The 21,566-nt window shown below is 35.7% G+C and overlaps 1 protein-coding gene and 1 non-coding gene across 3 annotated transcripts in view; one reads left to right on the forward strand and one right to left on the reverse strand.

The window, feature by feature from the left end:
• LOC117988653 (matrix metalloproteinase-2-like) overlaps positions 1 to 21,566 on the forward strand; it is a 260,902-nt gene that overhangs the window by 18,330 nt on the left and 221,006 nt on the right. The gene's annotated exons all lie outside the window — the stretch shown is intronic.
• TRNAK-CUU (transfer RNA lysine (anticodon CUU)) lies at positions 4,233 to 4,305 on the reverse strand. The gene has a single exon. It is a non-coding gene; the product is annotated as a tRNA-Lys (tRNA).

Below are 21,566 nucleotides of genomic sequence, written 5' to 3' on the forward strand. Positions count from 1 at the left end.
TTTGCTTTTCTTGCATGTGTAGCTAATTGCAAAAGGGCGGGCGGTTAATAGTGATTGCCTTATGACTCATAATGAATATACCTAGGTACCTATATACCTTTCATGTACAGATTGTAGACGTTTAAATAAATAAATAAATAAAAATCTTTTTTATTCAAGTAAACTTTCACAAGTGCTTTCGAATCGTCGGATGCATCTACCACTGGTTCGGAATGCCTTTCCTTCCGAGTTTGTCTATGAACCTATTGTTTCATAATAGGCACTGTATTAGTAGGTTGCTACATGCAACTTTTTCCCCTTATCATGAAGTAAAAATTTCAGTTTATTTAAGTTCATTAACTAGGAGAGTACAATCTACGTAGAATATGCTTGCGATGTCTTGACGGTGTCAGTAAACATTGTAGAGCCTACAGCAGACTGTCCCTTCCCATGGATCCCATGGCTCGTCTGGATTGTTAACTACAACACTACACATTACATATACATAGTCTTTATACCTTCAATCATAGGGTTTATTATCTGATATTAATGGAAATTTCAAGCTGTCATCTTGTGATACGCTGAACATTGTCTGCTGCCAATTGCGACTCACTTCTTTAGATTATCCTTTTATTATGAACACAATCTCTACTCTAAGCAAGCTGTCATAAAGAATACCAGACTAAACTTAAGTATTATTACACCAATCTTTAAGGACGTTAATGGACTTTCTGCTGATAACCTTAAAGTCGACAAATAGGTACAAGATATGGTGCTATAGTAACGAAATGATATTTCATGCTTATCACAGTCGACTGCATTCTAGTCAAATGTACATGTACTGTTCAAAAGCCATTCCATGTTGTAAGACTAGTTTGGAATTACGAAACTGTTAGTTCAGTCTAGTTTATGGCAGTGATTGATTGAAGAAGAAAATCTACAAATCATAGAAATGTCGTAAATAGATTTAACTTGGTTGATTATATATAAATCGCTCATTTTTATTATTTGAAGGTCTAAGATATAGAAAGAAGAAAATATAGAACGAAGAAATTATGTGTAAAAAAATTGAGCATAATTAAGAACTTACGGCTGATGAATGCCTACTTCAAACTTCAACTTAGATTTCAAACTAAGTATACCTTTAAGCCTGATTATAGATAACTCTATAGATATAACATAACGCACAACGACAATCATGTAATAAGTAAAAGCAATGATGAGGTCTAGGTTGGAGTGCGATTACCTACAAGGTGCCTATTCATACTTGGCTTGCAAGTAACTTATCTCCAGCAGTGGAAGGCCTTGGAAGGAAGTGGTTGAGACGACGAAGCCGATTCCATTTTATTTGATTCCAACCAAAAATGGTAATACTTGACAACTCAGCATCATAGCTGTCGATTATAAAAAAAATTGTTCACGTAGACTTTTAATTAAAAGTTGGAAGCTTGGAACTGATTATTTTGTTAATTGGAAGTCGCAAGATTTTTTACTAACGAATAAACATTTTAAGGCGTAATAAACTCCATTAAAAGGTGAGGTAATGGTGTCCAGTTGAACCACCCATGCATAAATACCAAGTTACTGCAACGGTTATGCAATTTAACCAGGCTCTTATCTATATCATAAAATCTATTTGTAGTTTATGTATTTATGGGCGAGAGCTTCCTAATCTAAATGCATAATTTGATTGGATGATAAATCGGTCGATGCACAGCATGCGAGAGTCCCCGCATACGGTACAGTGATCAATATTTACAATGCTGGCAAAATGTGTTTTAGAAACTTTTTTATTTCACAGACGAAATGCGGACCATATATTATGTATTTCAGAAATATCTCGCATCCCCCAAATGCGTTTTATAAAGACCAATTAATTATGACAATAAACCTTAACGCAAAAGTGCACAATGAATAAGTATAATTTAAAGTAAGGGAGGTACATTGTAAGGGGTATTAGTGTAATCAGTACAAAATTAAACTATTATTATTATTATATTATTTTATATATTATTATATACATTCTACGCAACAGTTTATGCGGTTCCACGTTAATTTAACCACAAACCATTGGTATTCTAGTTAAGGTAGGTACAGCTCTAACAAGGGTCTAATTGAAATCACTTTCATCCCCAATTTAAAGTAGCTTCCAATTAATTGACCATTCTGTTGGGCACATTAACAAAACCACTTTATTACACACAAGTTGAACATTGCGTCGCAAACACGTTGAATGTGCGTTGAACACGAGTTGAACACACGTTGAATACGCGTTTACCACGTTTGAATATGCGTTGATCAGGTGTTGAACACGATTGAATACTCGATGAACACGCACACTTTTATCCACACTTAAATCAAATCCACGGGATTTTCGAAAACCTAAGTCCACACAGATGAAGTAGTAGTGAAAATAATAAGAATACTTACGTATTTAAATAATTCATTTAGATGAAGATGTTTAAAATTTGATTCAAGGGAATCATCGAAGAGAACGTAAATATGACGAGCTTCGTAACTTCATGTAATAATATTAGCCTAGTTGGTATAAAGTTAGTATTGAAACTGCACGAAGTTAGACCCACTCCACATCTTCAGTTATTGGGAATTGCATAATAAGACGCTATCAGTTGAGCAACAAGTGTGAATGCGCGTGTAATTAGTACCTATCCGTACATTGCGTACTTATTTACGCTATGTCTACTAGCTAGAAGATATAAGGAACGATGCAAGGTTAGTTAGTTTAGCCGTTAGCCGAGATTAGAGATTATTTAGCATATGAAATGTTAATTGGCAAGATAAACATAATGCAGTATGTAATATTGATTTTATCAATAGAATACAGATCAAATAGTGGAGTGATGAGGAAGGCTCGGGCTTACCAGTGCAGCGAACTCCTAAAAAGCAAAATGTGACCTCAAACAAGAAGTCCCAGTTTGAACTGTGCGAGTAATTAGTACCTATCTAGGTACTAGACTATGTCTATTAGATAGGAGCTATAAGCTACGATGCAAGGTTTGTTAGTTGAGCCGTTAGCTGAGATTAGAGATTATTTACCATATGAAATGTTAATTGGCAAGATAAACCTAACAGTATGTAATAGTGCTTTTATCAATAGAATTACAGAGTGAATAGTAGAGTGGTGAGAAAGGTTTGGGGTTATAGTTAAGCGAACTCCTAAAAAGCAAAATTTGACATCTGAGTTACAAGTTTTTAATTTAAGTTAATAATTTACTTAGTGTGCGAAACAAGTAGTCCCAGTTTGAAGACGAGGCGTAAGTATGACTGCGCATTATCGAACAGATCTCAGCCCGGCTTATTAAAATCAACTTGTTGCAATTTCAGATTGGACTACTTGTTTGGGTTCACTCTATGTAGATATTAGATAATAACTATTTGCATTTACGAGGATAACTTAGGGGTTTAAAACTAGAAAAAGAAAATCTTCCATAATGTTTCAAATGGTTTTTAATTGTAGGTTAGTCATTTTAAAAATGCATATATTATAGATAGCGACGATTTTAAACACCTTTAATTTCACAAAGGCTTTATAAGTAAAATATTTTCAACTCGTACAACAGTACACGCAACTTCATAGAAATCTCGACGGTGGCATGTAATGTCTAGAAAAGAAAAGTATTTCAAAAGATAAGAAACTATATCTAACAAAGGCAGAGAGACTATACATTCTGGTATTTCATTTTATCTCAAGGCGTAATCTTCTGAGCTTAACTTGTTCAGAAGGGATGAATAAAATCACATAGATCCCCAAACGCTTTAGGAATAGTTTAGATTTTCCAACAAAGTTACAGAAGTTCTGAATTTTGTATAACGTTCAAATTCAGAGGAAGATTTGAATAAATTTTCTTAGCTTGCCCAATCTCTAGGGGATGACTGACAAATTTAAATTTACCTTACTCGTCACTTCACGGCATCGTATCAAATTATATAGGTCCACAGCTGGATTTAAAAGTTGGGAGGTTCGCACTCCATGGTCTGATGCCTACTTGTGTTTAGGGAGCAGGCCCTGTAACATGTTTAGATGTCATCTGTCCGCCTTGTTTGGAATTTATTACCAACACTGTGCTTACCTAAAAACAACAGTACATAGTTTGAATACCAAGTGTACTCACAAAAAAAATTGCCTGTCTTTTTGGTTGGTAAAACTCGAACGGCAAAGCTAGACCTAATGCAGTATATTCCAGGTTATCATCTAGTAGGAGCGAAAGAATGGTAATATTATAAAAAGATTGCGCCCAATGTGGGGCTCGAATCCACGTCCCTGAGATTAAGAGTCTCAGGCTCTACCGACTGAGCTAGCCATGCTTAAAGACAGACACTGAAAAAAATAGGCTCAACATCTGCATAAATACATAAATAATAATCAGATTTATTACTCCTGTTCAATCAATAAAATAAAAACAGCTCATTATTAATAAGTAGTACCTAAGTACTGACTCGTATACGTAGTGCTATTATAATATATTCTGTGCTCATATCATGTATATATCTACATATATTGATAAGCGACATAATTTTAATTCTCCCTGCATAATTTCTACAACTAAAAACTTTCGTTCGAAAAGCAAAATAAGATATTTAACAAGTGGCAAAAAGCATTTACAATGAAGTTGAACTGTAGTGGACATTGACCCAAATTAACAAGTGTTCGCCACTGAGTACTGACGTAAAACCTGCTTATTTTGGTAAGATTTAAACAAACAAGTAACGTGTAGTACAAAATAAATTTATATACGAGTATGTGTATGGATGTGTAACGCGAACAAAATCTTTTTACAGTCCTTTTTTCTTTACTGATTTAAGAGCTTTTATACCTTTGTACATGTCAGCCATATCATAAACTTAGTAGCTGGTGCCCGCGACTTGGTCCGCGTGGATTTACATTTTTACAGTACTTAACTCCCAACACATACCTATGTGACGTTTTGTCGGTCTCAACGACAGAGACAATCTCTTTCTAAAGGTCGATGTATATTATTTTCTGCCGCGTACTGTATTTACTTTTCGGCGTTACGATCATCGTCTTCTTCTACGTTTTCCTCTATTCGTCTCTATCTTTTACGTCTTTCTTTCATGACGCGTACTTTCTTTCCCTTTTAGTTTTTTATTGTGGTTTCCATTTTGTCATCACTTTACCTATAATTTGCTATTAACAAAACTAAATTCATTTTGCCATAAGTGACAGCAGAGCATAATAAAACATTTGAGAAGTGGCAAAAACTGTTTGCAATAGTGCCGGAGTGTATTGGGCTATAGTCATTGACCTAAATTAACATCGCGATTCGCTATCAACGCCCAGTGCTCACGCCTCTTTGTATTGTACAAAAACCGTATTTTCGATAGGTCTGTAAATGAATATGAATAAGTAAGGTTTACTTTACCGATTTTTTTGCCATAATAACGTAATTTTTGCCCTTGCGTGTAAAAAGAAATCGGCCCAGTAGTTTTTCAGGAAAATGGTAATAAAAAACACACCAACAAAATATAAAAATGCACACAACTTCAAATTCCAAAGACAGGTCCATCACCGTTCCGTCGTACGTAAAAGCCGTATAATTTTATTTTTCACTTTCCAGCTTAACTGTGCACAATTCATAATTAATGGAATTTGCATTCGGAAATTGTCGTGCGTGGAGTGTAGAGCGGTGAGTATGCATTAATTTACACGCGAAGTCCCATCAAATAATAATTAAGCGGTTTTCATAGCATTTTCGGACGAATAAATTCACCTAACTATATCTAACTATTATTTTACATATCTACGGCTTTCGTGGCGGGTGATAGCATTATCTACTTATAGCGGGTTTACTTTTCATTTCACGCTGATCGTCGGTGCTAATAGATCAATATGTATTATGTATGCATTACTATATTAATGTTGACCGGTCAGCCCTGTCAAACAAAGCGTGCGCGGCCATAGGAACGCATTCTATGAAGCGTTCTTGAAGGCTGCCGTTTCTACTAGAAATGTGCTAAGCTGCGTAGCTGAACGAATTAGATCGTTTGATTTTCAAAGTTTAGCTTAGCTCTGGTGGCCCTTTTCCACCAGCTATCGAAGCTAAGTTTTTACACGCGTTGTATTTTTAATTACATTTGATTCATTTACTGCTATGAAATCGATGTAATTTCCACGAAGATCGCTTCGCGTACATTTTTCATGTGAAACGTAGGTATGTTAGTACTTGGATATGACCTAAAATATTTTAGTAATTAAAGCGAGTAAGTCTTCGATCGCAGACACTGATAATAATAATGGGTGTTTCATTCAATTCCTTGAATTTTTCATACAAAGGTTAATTTTGTTTCGCACAAGTGCTCAATACTATCAAGGACGTTGACTCTCGACATGTTTGGTAATATATTGTATAGATTGTTGGTGGCACAGTTTTAAATGCAGGTGCATTTAGTCTATAGGTATTGATGGGAGAGTGCCAGGCTATAGCTTGGGCACTCATCAGTACACGAGTATACAACTTATCTTAGGCATCAGATGCTCAACCTAACTTGGCTGTAACTTTATCGGAACAATAAATGATTTATTTTTCAATTTAAGTATCTATTAAGGCTCTACTAAACAGGTCGGATGCTGAAATATCCTATACTTAAATGCGAAAGTGTTTCAGTTAAAATGTTGAGCCACGAAAAGGAGCAGTCAGACAGACAGACAAACATACAGACAGACAGACATACACACTTTCGGATTTATAATATTAGTACCTATGGAGGATATGGATGGGTAGTGATGGCTTATTTCATACTTACTTTTTCTAAATGTAGTGCGTAGTACATATCAGGTCGTTACTTTCGAACATAATAAACACATTTCGTTACATTATTAGCAACACATTTATAGTTGTTCACAAGCAATGGTAGCACTCGCGTACAAAGTCAGTTAGACATAATATTTGTGCGTCTGTCTGTTCTATATTTATCCCGCGACTCGCGATGCGGGGTTTCCGGTCAAGATGCCATTTACAGGCGCAATGCACATTACAGGCTACATCGTGTACTTATACTAATTGAAACCAATGAAAAATACTTATTTCATGAAGACCTATTTCCTATATTTATTTTCCCTACCTACATATTTTCTATTGAAACCGTATTGGAGTCATAGCCCAAAACCTTGGATCTAGAAAGCTGAAATGCACATAGGTTTTGATTCACATTCGATAAGAGGATTTATATTTTCGCCGAGCATGGCCCGGACATTCATACTATTCTTCGATCAATAGATCAGATCCTACTAGACTATCGTGATTACTCTCTAATATTATACCGAATTATTGTCAAATATTAACGAAGTAAGTTATAGGTGCTATTATAACATAAAATAAGATAGATGCTGGGTCATATTTGTTGGATATGAATTACTTACGACCTTAATCAGCTGAGAGTGCAAGAGAGACGATAATTTATCTACTTATAGTGTGAGTTGTGATATACAAGGCAAGCGCCATGTTGCTTCAAACAAAATCTTAATTAGACCACACAACCAATAAAAGATTGCGAGACATGAATTTCCAATGATTCGAATAATTGAACAATGTGACAATACCATTAATTGTAGGTAGGTACCTATACTTTTTTATAAATCATTTTTGTATTATGAAGTCGTATCACACTAATTTAGCAACTGGCACGTTTAACTTAAGCTTTTTTCAGTAATTTTTATCTGAAAATATACGGCCAGATCGTAGTGCGGATAATTCTTATTGATTAAGCCCTCTGATCACTTTCATTATTTATGATGTGAATGACGCTTATCCCAACATTATGTCAATTTACTCGGTCTTCATTACCAATTAATTAATTGCCGTAGCGCTTCGCTATATAATTAATTATTCGCTATATAATTAATACTGTCACAACGTCTAATATGATTGGGACTTCAGGAACGTATGCTGGATACACGGGTCGTAAAAATTATGAATAAGTGGACGTCTCGGCAGAAAAGACCAAAAGACAGGCAAAAAGCGGAAGACATCCGCTAAGAAAGGATTTTTGAAAATTCAACCCATAAGGGGGTGAAATAGGGATTTGAAGTTCGTGTAGTCTACGTGGATGAAGTCGCGAACACAAGCTAGTTTCGAAATAAATTCCGCCGCCGCGCCGGTTACACAATTTTTGATGTGTATTAAAATCATTTCGGAATTTTATTTTTTTGTGCCGCTCGATTGAGTCATCAATCTGAGATCAAGTCATTCATGAACTTTTCTTCCTTTCTATATAAATGCTAACGCTTAACAAACGCCGGCTAATATAACAGGGCTCTTAATCAAAACAATCAGTATTCCAATCTCGTTCAACACACGTGAGGACCGGACGAATTTCGATTCTGTTCCGGTGACTCACTATTTGTGTCCGTTCGGTTTGTAGCGGATATGTACACAATAGGAACGCACATATAAGGTTTTTTACTTACATAACCTATTAGTCTATAATGCATTATCGCTTTTAAGAATCTCTCAACAAAGTTACTTCTCATTTTTGACTTATTTTGTTTCCACCAACAACACGAGCTTTGAACCTGCATTTGGCTTAAAAGTGAAACCTATGTAAGTAAGTAACTACAACTACAAGTCCTATTCTTAGATCTGTAACGATTTCAATAAGTACTTTACACTATTCAATACTACTTAGTTAACTAAATCTCACTCTGTTAAATTACTGTCTACTACTACTCAGGTAATTCACTCTGGTAAAACTTTTTCCACAATCTACATCTTTATCAAAGAACGGTTTACTTAAACAATCATACATTTTTTAAGCATGATGTATGATGCATTTTATTTCATTTTGTAAAACATTGTTACGTTAACAAACGATGATGGATTTATTCGTACATTATAAAATATGCTTCACTTATTAGTTATTACGTTGAATAAGTAATTTTTAATAACTGTCACGTCTGTTATAACAAAACACTGAATAAATTATTGAGCGTGCTATTTTCATGATTTCTCTTATAAGTTAGGTATAACAATACTGATGATGCAGACTTTGTCAGCACAAAATTATATTACAATCAAAATCATCATAATTATTTATTAGATACATATGCACGTCTACAATGGCACTAAGTTATACAGTGTCAAGGTGTTAAGGAGGAATCTAATTATGTATCTAATTATTATTATAACTAAATAGTAATAGATTTTTTTTTCAAACAATGTTTTAAAAGTTTTTGAACCATCAAGTGAATTTACTATTGACCTTCATATCGACAACCATATTAACCAAGTAAGCCAAATACAAAAACACATTTTTTTAAAATTATTAAATCTCTTTTTACAACAGTCTATATAATATATTAACGAATTGCATTAAATATATATATTTTCCCAACACAAGGTGCACTTTTATAATAGTCACATGCGTTTAGTTAAATAAGTCCCACTAAACTAAAACAATATTAAGTTGATATTTTTCCTTAAAACATTCAATGTTCATACACAACTTTACCGGTACAACAGTAGTATTTACGATTTCCTATTATAACTTTTTGTAATTCGCACGCTTCGCACATTCAAGGCAGGTCGCTGGTCGCGGGTCTAACTAGAATTTTGAACATCCTTCACAAAGGATTTATTTGAAATATCTACACACGATTGTGGTTACTATACTTTTGTACATTAGGTTGGGATTTGTTTGCTTTTATTTGAACGAGTACATTACGCTTTGCAGCTTGCAGTACTCTTGTCACTGTCGACAGCAGCCTTAAAAGTGCATACTGCATTCTCTTAAACCGCAGTTTTTATGTTACCAAGCTCATTTCCACGTCGTTATCTTTAAATAGCATTAAGTAATGTTTTGCTATCATTGATCCTGACTTTGATTGATTTTCGTATTTCAACTTGTAAAATAGTGAGGTTGGTATATTGCTTATCTTTCAATCGTGAAGTGAAATACATAATATTAGGTATGTACGTATTTTTAACCGACTTCAAAAAAAGGAGGAGGTTCTCAATTCGTCAGAATCTTTTTTTAGCGAAATCCGTTTGGACAATGGTTTATACGATGCAAGAATGATTATACTACAGATAGTAAGTATAGGGTGTATAATCACCACAAAATTCCTAACTTTCATGCCAAGTAAAAAACGTAAAATTTATTAGAGCTTAAAGACTTCCAAGTAAGTTTCTTTGAAACTAGTAAACATGCGACTTGCTAGTTGCTCAGTAAGCTCACGATACACGATACTCCTGCATTATTCATTAAGGCCAATGTAATAGACCCTATTTAATATTAATTAGTTAAAGTTCTTACATAATATTAGTTAAGAATAAATTATCACAGTTCTGTCACGAAAGAAAAGTACAATAGATTTTTTCGAACATTTTTATTTTCTTCATGTTCTGATTCATGCTTCTTTTCTAAATAGATTATTTAACTGCGAAAAGATGGTTTGTCTACATTTCATAGAATGCCTATATCTAGTGTCTAATTTTAGTAAGAGGGTGAGAGACCTGGGCTAGTGTACTATACACACTACACAGTGTTCCTAAAATAGCCGGAACGTTAATATAACCATCCACAATTTATATTAAACTATTTTAACGTCTAATAAACAATTTAATTTATCGTCTTCCACTTTCTTCTTTGTAATATAAGTACTTTCTTCTTATTTACCATCCCCTCTCAGAATTCAGATTGCCTTATTAAGGTTTCTGTGCGTCCTACTATTTGTTTGGGCACAATATTTGTCCTTGCCTACAACAGTATGCTTTATTCCACCTTATTTTTTATTATTTAAATATATGACATTTATTTTGTCTTTCCTGTCTCCAGATCTCAGATACTTACACTTTACCCTACGCGTTTTAGACTGGTGCAGAGCATTTCTATTTAATATGTAACCTAACTTCCTATTGGTACTATCAGGTACTATTCAGGCTATAAATAAATACATATTGCAACTTTCCTACGCGAGGGCGTAAGGTGATCAGCTGTTGCGAAAACATTTGATCAAAGGTGTCTTTTACAAGTAGATATTATGTATTAAACGGCATTTCATTTGTGTGTAAAGCATGATCTTAAAATTCTCGCATTACGAGTACTTACTTGATTACTATTTTTTCTAGAATTTTATCAAACTTCACGAAAATTTTGTTACTGATGATAGCAATTTAAATTTTAACTGTTCATCTCACGGAGTTAGGAATCAGCTTAACTTACGAGTTATAACTCGTCTAATCTATCTAATGACCCGAACTTCTTATTTAGTCTCTTTTTATTTTTATTAACAAGGGAAAATATGCTAAGATTTCGTTAAAGCTATTCTATAATTAAATTATGAAATCACAGCACCCAATCGACCCTCAAGAATCCGAGATAAGACTTGTCTGATTTGATTGAAGTTAATTAATGAGATGTTTTTTTTTACAACTATAAAGTATTGTACAAAATATTCAGTGGTTGTTACAACTTGCGCGCGTAGACAACAAGCAATTATTGTAATTTTATTTTATTTTAGTGGCTGGCCTAAATGAATTTTCGATGAATGGTCTCGACTGCTCTGGTTAGCATGTTACCTGACTTCCCGAAGGGGCTATAAATACACGTAGCAACTTTCACCGCGAGAGGGCGAGCTGATCAGCTGTTCCGAACCGGAGCAAAGATCAGAGATCCATAGCATAAACACGTGTTAATGGTGCTTTATTAATGTTGTTTATGGTTCGACGAGATATTTTGGTATATACATTTTATTGGAGAGCTATATCGTTGAAATCAATCTTAATGATATTAGTTTATGCGGCTAGTTTTAGATAAATATTCTTATTTTTCTTTTGGTCATTTATCTATACTATTGTGTATTTTGAAGTATGACTTAGTACCTACTGCAGTGGACAGTGGTAGGATTTTTTATTCAGATATATACAAGCTAGCCCCTGATTGCAATCTCACCTGGTGGTAAGTGATGACTGATGATGCAGTAAGAGAAAACTCATACCCCTTTGGTTTCTATACGGTGCCGTACTGGACCGCTACATCGCTTGCCGGCACGGCTTTACTGGTAGGGTAGCAACTAGCCACGGCCGAAGCTTCCTACCAGACAAAGGTTGCCCAATCTACTTACATAAAGTCTAGTAGTAGTCCTAAACTATTTTTTTGTCTAATTCGTATTGAAGAAGAAGTTTGTCATACATTATCATCTGGCAGAAGTAGCAGATGACACGAAATAGAAAAGTATAGGTATTCAGTCATCCCATTATTGTATGCTACTCCGTGTAAAAATGTTGATATAATCAAGTAGGTAACCTAAATAAATCTCTAATCAAACATCCATTAGAGATCCCTTATGGACGCATAGTCTAATTCTTTATACCCAAATACCTAATACAAGAAGATTACTAAAAAAACGTACTAGAGTACTAATTCTACTAAAGAGATTAAATAAATCCCAATTAATCTGATGTTTCAGCAACATTGATATGTCCCAACTTAGTGCTTACAAATTATCTGTATATGACTCAAAAGCTTATTTTGGAATCCAGCGATCAGCTTAGTCAGTTTACATCCCTGCAATTGATTTATTTAATTGATTTCAACAATATCTGTTTATATCTCGAACTATAAAAGCCAATGGCAACGACTGTTGACTGAAGTTTTCTCTTTGTGCTTAGTAAACACTCATAGATAAACATTCTTTTTAATCCTACTTACTTCTGGATTTCGTTTAGCTGAGGCGTAGTTACATTTTTAAGTAGACAGGAATTCAGCTACAAAATCAAAATGTAGATATTTTATTTTATGTAGGACAGCTAGTGTCTCTTATGCTACGTCTGTAACGCTACCACAGTTCGGAATATTGAATGATTATTGAAGATTCCAAAAGCCGGCAAGTTACAATATGTAACAACTAACAATACACTATACCATTTTTTGGGCAGCTGAAAGCATAGCCGGTTGCTTCCACTCAACTTTGTGCACTCCTAGATCAAAACTGTTTTAACTCAAAAACTTTGCCTTTTGGTACCTATATAATCTCAATGTCTTATCCCTAAGGGAATAAAACTGTACTTAATATTAATAGATATGAGCATGAGTATTAGTTTTTAGAACGTACTCAAAAATTTCGTTGAGTTTGATTGTCCAATATTCCAATAGGAATCAAACCACCTACCAGCGCTGGAGACCACGGAAACTTCTCTTATCATGAAACTCAGTTAGACTCTTCCGACTTAGTGTGGTGCAAAATCTAAAAATAAAGAAATTGATAAAATTGTACAACTTAACTTCTACGACAGTAAGCTTTGATGTGCAATTTAATAGAGTCGTAGTTTTATAACATCTGTTTACTGTTTACTGAAAGCCATAAAATTACCGCCATGTCTGTCAGTTATTAAGTTACTGTCTGACAGACAGTCATTAGTTACGACTTATGCTCTTTCAGTAAGTATCGAAATGGGGGAGGCGTCCACCCTTAATGCACTTGGCTTGCCATGACTAATTAAAAATGACAAGCAAAGCCGAGTGGTTCTCCCAGCTCCATATGCTGGTATGTTCAATAAGTTTAAGCGTTACATAAATTTAAGTAAAACTGGCATTGATGTTGTTTCGGTCTCGCTTTTATGGAAGCATTTTGTAAAGCATATCTATAAAAGCGTTGTTGGAAAGGTCGTTCGACATATTAATAGCTAAGCGCCCCTGGGGCTTTAAAAAGCGTCGCTGTTCGCCCCACTTGTAATATATCAAGATATCGGGTTCCGAGCGTACTGCCAGCTACTGCATTTACTTTATATATTTAGACAATTATCCGTAGCATCTCGTATTTTACTCGGTAAGAGATATAAATCGGTATCAAGAGCCACGAACCAATGAATAAGGACACATAAATTGTATATTTCTTTTAAGAAAGGGGAAGATTCTGCAATTCGGTATATATGTAGGTACGTATACATGTATAAATTTATTAATTTAAATACAAATAAAAATAATGTAGATCATTATTTTATATTTTATTTTGCAACACCATTGCAATCAATGTTTTGATTATATAGTAAAACCGCTGAGTTTCTTGCTGGTTTTTCTCGATAGGAAGGAAACTCCGAATTAGTGGCAGATTCTAGCACTTGTATAAGTAGATAAGAATATCTGAATAAAACATATTTTCTATTTCTAATAATCTATAGCGAAATAATATAGAGTTGATTATATTTCAATATCATTGATTTAGGTTCAGGAGGGAGTTTTTTTCAGGAAAAGTTTCTAAAGCCGATATCAGAGACCCAAGAAAACAGCAACAAGACAGCCAAAATGATTTATTATGGTGTCACCTACTTAGTTAGCACTGACTCATTTCATGATTAGTATATTATTCATTTACAAAGTCCATGGTTTTTCCCACGTAACTTGAATGAGTTATGAGGTTTTGTAGATGTCTTTACTTTCTTAATAGGTACGCTTTTCTCTCTAAGTATATATCTACTATTTTAGCATTTGTGATGATTCGTGAATCATTAATAGTTGCTGACAGTGACATGTTGGTCATTTCCGTACCCCTACTTTCATTACTAATAGAATTTCAAATTACTAATTTGTCATATCAATATCAAAATACATTTTACAAAGCGAAAACGTACCTACGCATAACCACAGTTCTCATTTTCCCTTTTGTTTTGTTCACACTTTCCTTGGACACGTTATCTACCGTTAGTCACACGTTAGTACACTGCCTAACAAATATACAGTTATGACTATCTACGTACTACGACTACCCACGTATGACTATCTACTCTTTAGTTAAAGCCTAGCGGGCGCCGCGCCGCCGAGAATCGAGACTTAAAAGTTGCAAAAATCAATGCAATGTATTGAAGTGATTCAGAAAACAAGTCGTAATTTAAAAAAAACACGAATGTAAAAAGTAAAAAAATTCTCATTTGAAAATGGCACTGTACATACTTAGTCGCCATATTAATTTTTTTCAAACAATTTATTGTTATATTGATGTGCCTCCGGTAAAACATACAGCATTTATTTATGTATGAAGAAGAAGCAATTATGTACTCACCGCATATATGCGCGCTTCATCCATAAACATGTATATTCCTATGCAATAATGTAGTTTACCTTACCGGATATAGGGGCGCTAGTGTCTCACCCAGCAAGGCAGTGAGCCGCTGCCATCTTGGATGTCATAGCGTTGTGTACTTTCGCCGCGTGCGCGTCGAATCTAAAATAATATCGTTAATCCGTCTTCCTTTGCAAAAAAATTATTTTCAATAAGTGCAATAAATGTGATAATACGGTGATCATGATATATATTTTCTTATTATTTCGTAATATTACCGTGGGGACATTTTGGTTGGACCCCACGTGCGCGAACAATGTCGATAGGCTACGTAAGCTAATCGATCTGGTGTTTCGCGCTTATTGGTGCCTGAGAGGGCTCTTGAAAAAGGGGATACCTCGACATCCAGCAGCGATTCAAGCAACGAGCAGGATTGAGAGTGACTCCCGAGAGAAACGGCGAGAAATTACCAGGTAACGATCGATCCTCGGATCGATGCGTTATACAACCAGGTGAGTTTTCTTACATATCTTATAATGCATTTACCATATTGTGTATCTAATGCAAATGAGATGCTAATTGAGAAACCAAATTAAACAAATGGCGATTTGGTTGACGAACGTGTCGACACCGACACCGAAATCTAAATCTGGATCTAGGTTTCTTTAATACAAATTTTGGCGAGGAAAAGTCCCAATGGTTACCTATAATCGGTTATTGAATCTATTTATTTTATGTACAAAGTTAATTGAGTGCAATTTAAATTTTACGCCAGTGAATCGAATGATAACATTTTATCTCGCCCACGTGGCGAGATGTTGGTTATAACAAGACATTGGTTAAATTGCTCATTTAGAGGGGTTTCGTAAACTGAAAATAACGGAGAACGGTACTCACTAAACAATAGCTAACACTTATTTGGCCCCACTGAGGACATCATGGCCGTTACCACCAATGCTTTATTATACCAAACAGAACTCAGTTAAGAATCCAGATACCCCCTTTAATAAATGACTGAAACATTCAGATGATAAAGTCGCCCTTTGGTCTAAGTATCTCCTGCATTTTTATTCTTTTGAATATAATGATTAGCAATAAAGATGGTTAAATAAATAAATAACATTCAGCAAATCATCTTTGTCTTAAAAATTATCAGAACAAACTTTACAAATTGTTTGGGTAACAGGCGAATGTATAGCATAATATAATATGTAAGGCGCAGGAGATGAATATCAGACAGAATTTTCATGGAGATGTTTATTTTAAATACTCTAAGGAAATTTTGGATACGGTATTTGCATATGTCAAAAGTGAATGGTTTCTCAGTGATGGCTGAATGGAGGGTCTTCCACTGGAAGCCTCTCGGACCTCACATATCTGATATGTGAGGTCCGCACCCTTTGTTAGTTTTGGGTGTGATAACCATTTTAAATTATTGATTAAGCTGGAAAAGTACGTCAAATCATTGTGACGTCACATGCCAGTGTTTCATGGGGCCTCGCGTGCTGAGCGTGTGTTTTAACGCTTTATAGGATACTGATTTGACTAGTGGTCAAATACCGGATTGGCTTTTAACAATAGTGACGAGGTTCTTTTTGGATAAAGCAACACTCACTGCGTTTATGCAATCCCCTGGTGGCCCATATTTATAAATATTACAGCTATAAATGCCTACAATCGAAAAACCTATCCAACACAATATGTTACAGGTTATGTAATGACATTCTAATATCGTTGGCAAGCTTTTGGTGCAAACAGTTTTTGTAAATGTCAATTACGGTATTTCGAATACCCTAATACAAGAAACTACCCCCGGTAATGCCCACAAAACAAATAATGCAACATGCAACCTGGTCACCTGTCACGACTTAAATGACACAAGAATTACTGGACCAAAACTAGTAGAAGTGGTTCACAAGGAAATGCCCAGTTTTATCTCCGAGCTTTTTCTGCGGAAGGAAAACGTCGGATCGATGCGTCTGATTTTCGACCCTCGAGAACGAAACAAATTTGTGAAACAAAACTATCCCGTCTGATTTGTCATACCGGTTCGTAGCTTTCTACAACAAAAGTTGGACAACCTGTCTAATTTTTGGGTCTGGCGGCAGCGCCCCACCTGTAACATGCTCGGTTGCGGAAACCTTGCATGCGAAGGAATGTCGAGTGCTAGTCTACCTAGACGACTTCCTTCTGGTCAATCAAGACCAATCCAAGTTATGTCTTCAGGTTGCGGAAGCCGTGAGGCACTTGGAACTTCTGGGCTGGCAATTCTGGTCAACTAAGACCAATCCAGGTTATGCCTTCACGCTGCGGAAGCGTGAGGTCCTTGGAACTTCGGGGCAGGGGGATCAATTACCAAAAGCCAACGTCCATACCATGTTGAAGACACCGGTTCTCGTCCGATCACCGAAGTTAAGCAACATCGGGATCAATTACTAAAAGTCAATTCTAACACTCACACAAGACCTACAATACCTGGGTATTCGTTGGCAGACTATAAGAAAATTCAATGTTCTTGCCCATAATAAAGAGTAAAAAACTATCAACGAGACCTTTGAGAGAATTATTACTGAAAATATCTGAAATCACTCTTCACGAAATGCAACGGTTGCTAGGACAGTCAGACTTCGCCAGTTTAGTAACTCCCAGAAGCAGACTACATTCTGATCAGATCCAAATACGCCTCAAACGTTTCGATAATATGTTTTAGACTGCTGAATCCACAATCGTGGAACAGGGAATGACATGGCGGCGCGGAACCACATGTCTCAGGCTGCCAATATGTACACCTAAAACCTGCCATCCACTGCTTGGCGAATAATGCCTCTGATTGGCTTTTAGTGCCCAATTAAACGGGAAATTAATGCCAGAAACTTGGTGAGTGCATCAAAAATGATAGCACAGCAATAGAAGGAACTTTATGCAGTTATAGTGGCAATTGAAGACAGCACAAGAACTCTGTAAAAATCGCAAGTCTTAGTTCAATCGAACACTCATTCGTTCACTCACTCGTTCGTTCTAACGTTCATTTTAATGAACAAAGTCGTGGGTTTTACTGATTCTAACAATCGAACTCCCGCACATAACAGATTACATTATTGGCTCAAGGCTGTCACGAGGAAAACCTCCCACAGAGTGTCATCTTTTCCCTCAAGCGCCGTCCGAAATCGATTTGGTTGCAGCACAACTGATTACTGTAGTAGGGAATAAAGATGGTGTGATGTCTTTATCGACTGCAAAGATTGATCAGCAAGTTATAGATGCTTTCAACAGGTCATTGAGACATCAATTTAGCATGGGTGTTTTCTTCTCCAAACTAATTGGCAAAAGTACTGACTTACTTGAACCAGTGCAGCTGGGGTGTACTTAAATGTGGCACGTGAAAGACCTTTGGGCTTCAAGATTTGAAAGCAGAGCTCAAATGAACTATAGAACCTATCAGGGACTCTGATAGATGTCACGACATTACAGTGTCCACCAGACATTTACACGGAAGCTGAAAAAATTGAGGATGGGTGCCCAAATAAAGGAGTAATCTATACGAGAAGTAAAGAACAGGTGCTTGTTGGAAGCAATTTTTGTCCTACCTACCTACCAGACATCAAAAATGGTTAAACTGGTGCGAAACCTGGTGGCGGTTAACTTTCTATGATCCACATGTGGACACTAGGCAATTATTGACGTGGCTAAACTCAAAATTACTAAACCATTTATCATACAGGACCTTAAGGTAGAGCTCAAGCACTAACTACAGAAGCTCTCATTTAAGCACACACTTCCCGAGATATCTAGACGAACCTATATGGACAATTGTTGCCCTGGAACGAAGGGTTGACAACTGAAAGTCTGTGTCACCGGGAAAAATATATTATATACTTTATTTGGCCCAAAGACTGACACTCACTCTTAACATAAATACGGATGGACACTTTCAAAACATAATAGTATAACAGAAAACATAATTCTCTATTAATGTACTAGTATACTACAGTAGTACTACATGTATGTCTTTGACACAGGAAAATAGGTCAAGCAGAATGAAGTTAAGAATTTAAATATATTGTAATCTTTTTATCACCAACTGTAATGAAACTGAAGCCGCATCACGTACTGTAATAGATCACTGGAACAGTTCAGTTCTTAAGCAATGTGGCAGCATTCCTGTATCCCCAGGGATTCATCAGTGGATCAACAGTAGTTTCTTTGGGGACAGATAACCAATCAATGGACGATATACTAGTATCTCGTGGTAACTGGAGATTACCAGACACTCTTGTTGAAATCATTATTGCCCGGAGGAGATCTCAAAGTAACTGAAGCTTATTTTTCAATATAATCATTATATGGTCCGGTTTGAGTTTTAGTAATCCTTATCAAAATTACAGACATAAATCATTTAAATTGGTTGTCTTTTAGACATTATATTTTAACTTATTAACCCTGGTTAGAAATAACAATAACTTTAATAGGTGACAATGAAGGGGACGTGGTTATTTGATCTAACTTAACGATTAATATTTTTGTTATTCAATTGACAGATTAACTCCCTTTGATTCATCATAGCGTTGTGGGTAATACATTTCACCAGCAGATAACAAACACGTCTTCATACATAAATGCTGTATGTTTTACCGGAGGCACATCAATATGACGGTTTTACATTACAATAAAACCGATATTATGTGCCGAGAGGGAAAACATACAGCATTGCAGGAACTTCTTCCTGGTGAAGACTATGACATCCAAGATGGCAGCGGCTCACTGCCTTGCTGGGTGAGACACTAGCGCCCCTATATCCGGTAAGGTAAACTACATTATTGCATAGGAATATACATGTTTATGGATGAAGCGCGCATATATGCGGTGAGTACATAATTGCTTCTTCTTCATACATAAATAAATGCTGTATGTTTTCCCTCTCGGCACATAATATCGGTTTTATTGTAATGTAAAACCGTCATATTTTCGTTCGGCATTATGTAAGGATTCTAGCGATATTCCGTATATGTTACATCCAGATCTGTTCAGGGCTTCAGGTATTTAGAAGTTACGGTGGAATAAAAAAATCACATACAATGAACCCACTAAAACATTACACTATCTTTTCTTGGCTGCCACATCGAGCTCGAATGGTTCAAAACGTATTAATACATTTTGAACCATTCAAGCTTGACCATCTGAAAAATTGAAAAACCCTACTAAAGAAAGATTTTTTCAGTTTTACCAGGGCAACTCCGCTGGTCTTGCTGTAGTTTTCATACTGGAAGATGGATAGTCTGTGTTTATACGTCAATGTTATTCAACGAAGGGCGTACAATACGCCATGGCGGGATGCGCAATCGATTCATGAGGTCAACGACACAGGAACTGACCTTTTTTACGTACAGCTGATCGAACATTAATTCATTAATTATCAAAATAAAACAAAAACTTCGACGGTTCTTTTCAGAATTTGTGTCGTATAGAATCAGCCGTGGCGAGATCAAACGTAGAATGTATAATATTATACCAACATGCAAAATTCACAGGAATTTGTTTGTAATTTCTTCATTACGGAATTAACAAAGCTTTATTTTGAAGATTTAAATACCTACATTGAACATAATCGGAATAATCTTCACATCATGTCGGACGCGTTGTAAGGTGCTTTATCATGTCGCGAATGTTTTTGATGTGAACGCAAATTTTATTTAGCATCTTATTTTGTTAAATGGGCTGTTTTGCATGAACAATCCGTAGGGACTCGGGAGGGAAAGAATGAAATGCATTGCTTTTGGCTGGTGGCCAATGGTGCGTAAAATAACCTATTACAGAATCCTTTTGTTGCCAGCTGAACAACTAAGCGGCTCGCCTCATTTCCCCCGCAGCTTCCGTCGCGACTGCTAAGACACTGTATAAAAGTTAGACGGACTTTCGAGACAATTTTGAGTTGTAAGGCAAAGTCTTTGAAAGTACTTCTGATGTTTACAAGTTTCAGTCAAAAGCTACTTTATCTTTCAGTAGATACATAATTTAGCTAGGGACAAATTTCCGTCTCTGTTGGAGAGGAGAAAACGTACGGTACCTAATAAAATTCACATTTTACATTAAATCACAAAAGATCTTGTTTTCAACAGGCTTAAGTAACCACAGTTTAAAGATCTATAAAAATCTAAAAGTATGTTCCTAGTAAAGCATATTATACCTACAATTGAAGATTATGTAAATAATGAAAAAGCGTGGATTAATAGAGACACACTTTATCGCTTTCTTTGCTCCCAAAATGTGTAAGTATTTCATTATCATCATCGTCATCTCAACCCGTCGTTTTCACTACTGAGAACGTGTCTCTCACAATGAGAAGGGTTTATTCCATAGTCCACTAAGCCGGCTTAGTGCAGATTGGCAGCCTTCACACACCATTGAGACCATTATGGAGAATACCCCTTACGGTGTTTTCTTCACCGTTAAATCATGTGATATAATTATTGTTAAATCCATCATTCTTCCTCACCTAAAATGCGTATAAAACTCAATATTATTTATACTTCACGCACCGATTCAATATGGTCGG

This window comes from Maniola hyperantus, chromosome 15 (assembly GCF_902806685.2).
Source record: "Maniola hyperantus chromosome 15, iAphHyp1.2, whole genome shotgun sequence".
Classification (NCBI taxonomy): domain Eukaryota; kingdom Metazoa; phylum Arthropoda; class Insecta; order Lepidoptera; family Nymphalidae; genus Maniola; species Maniola hyperantus.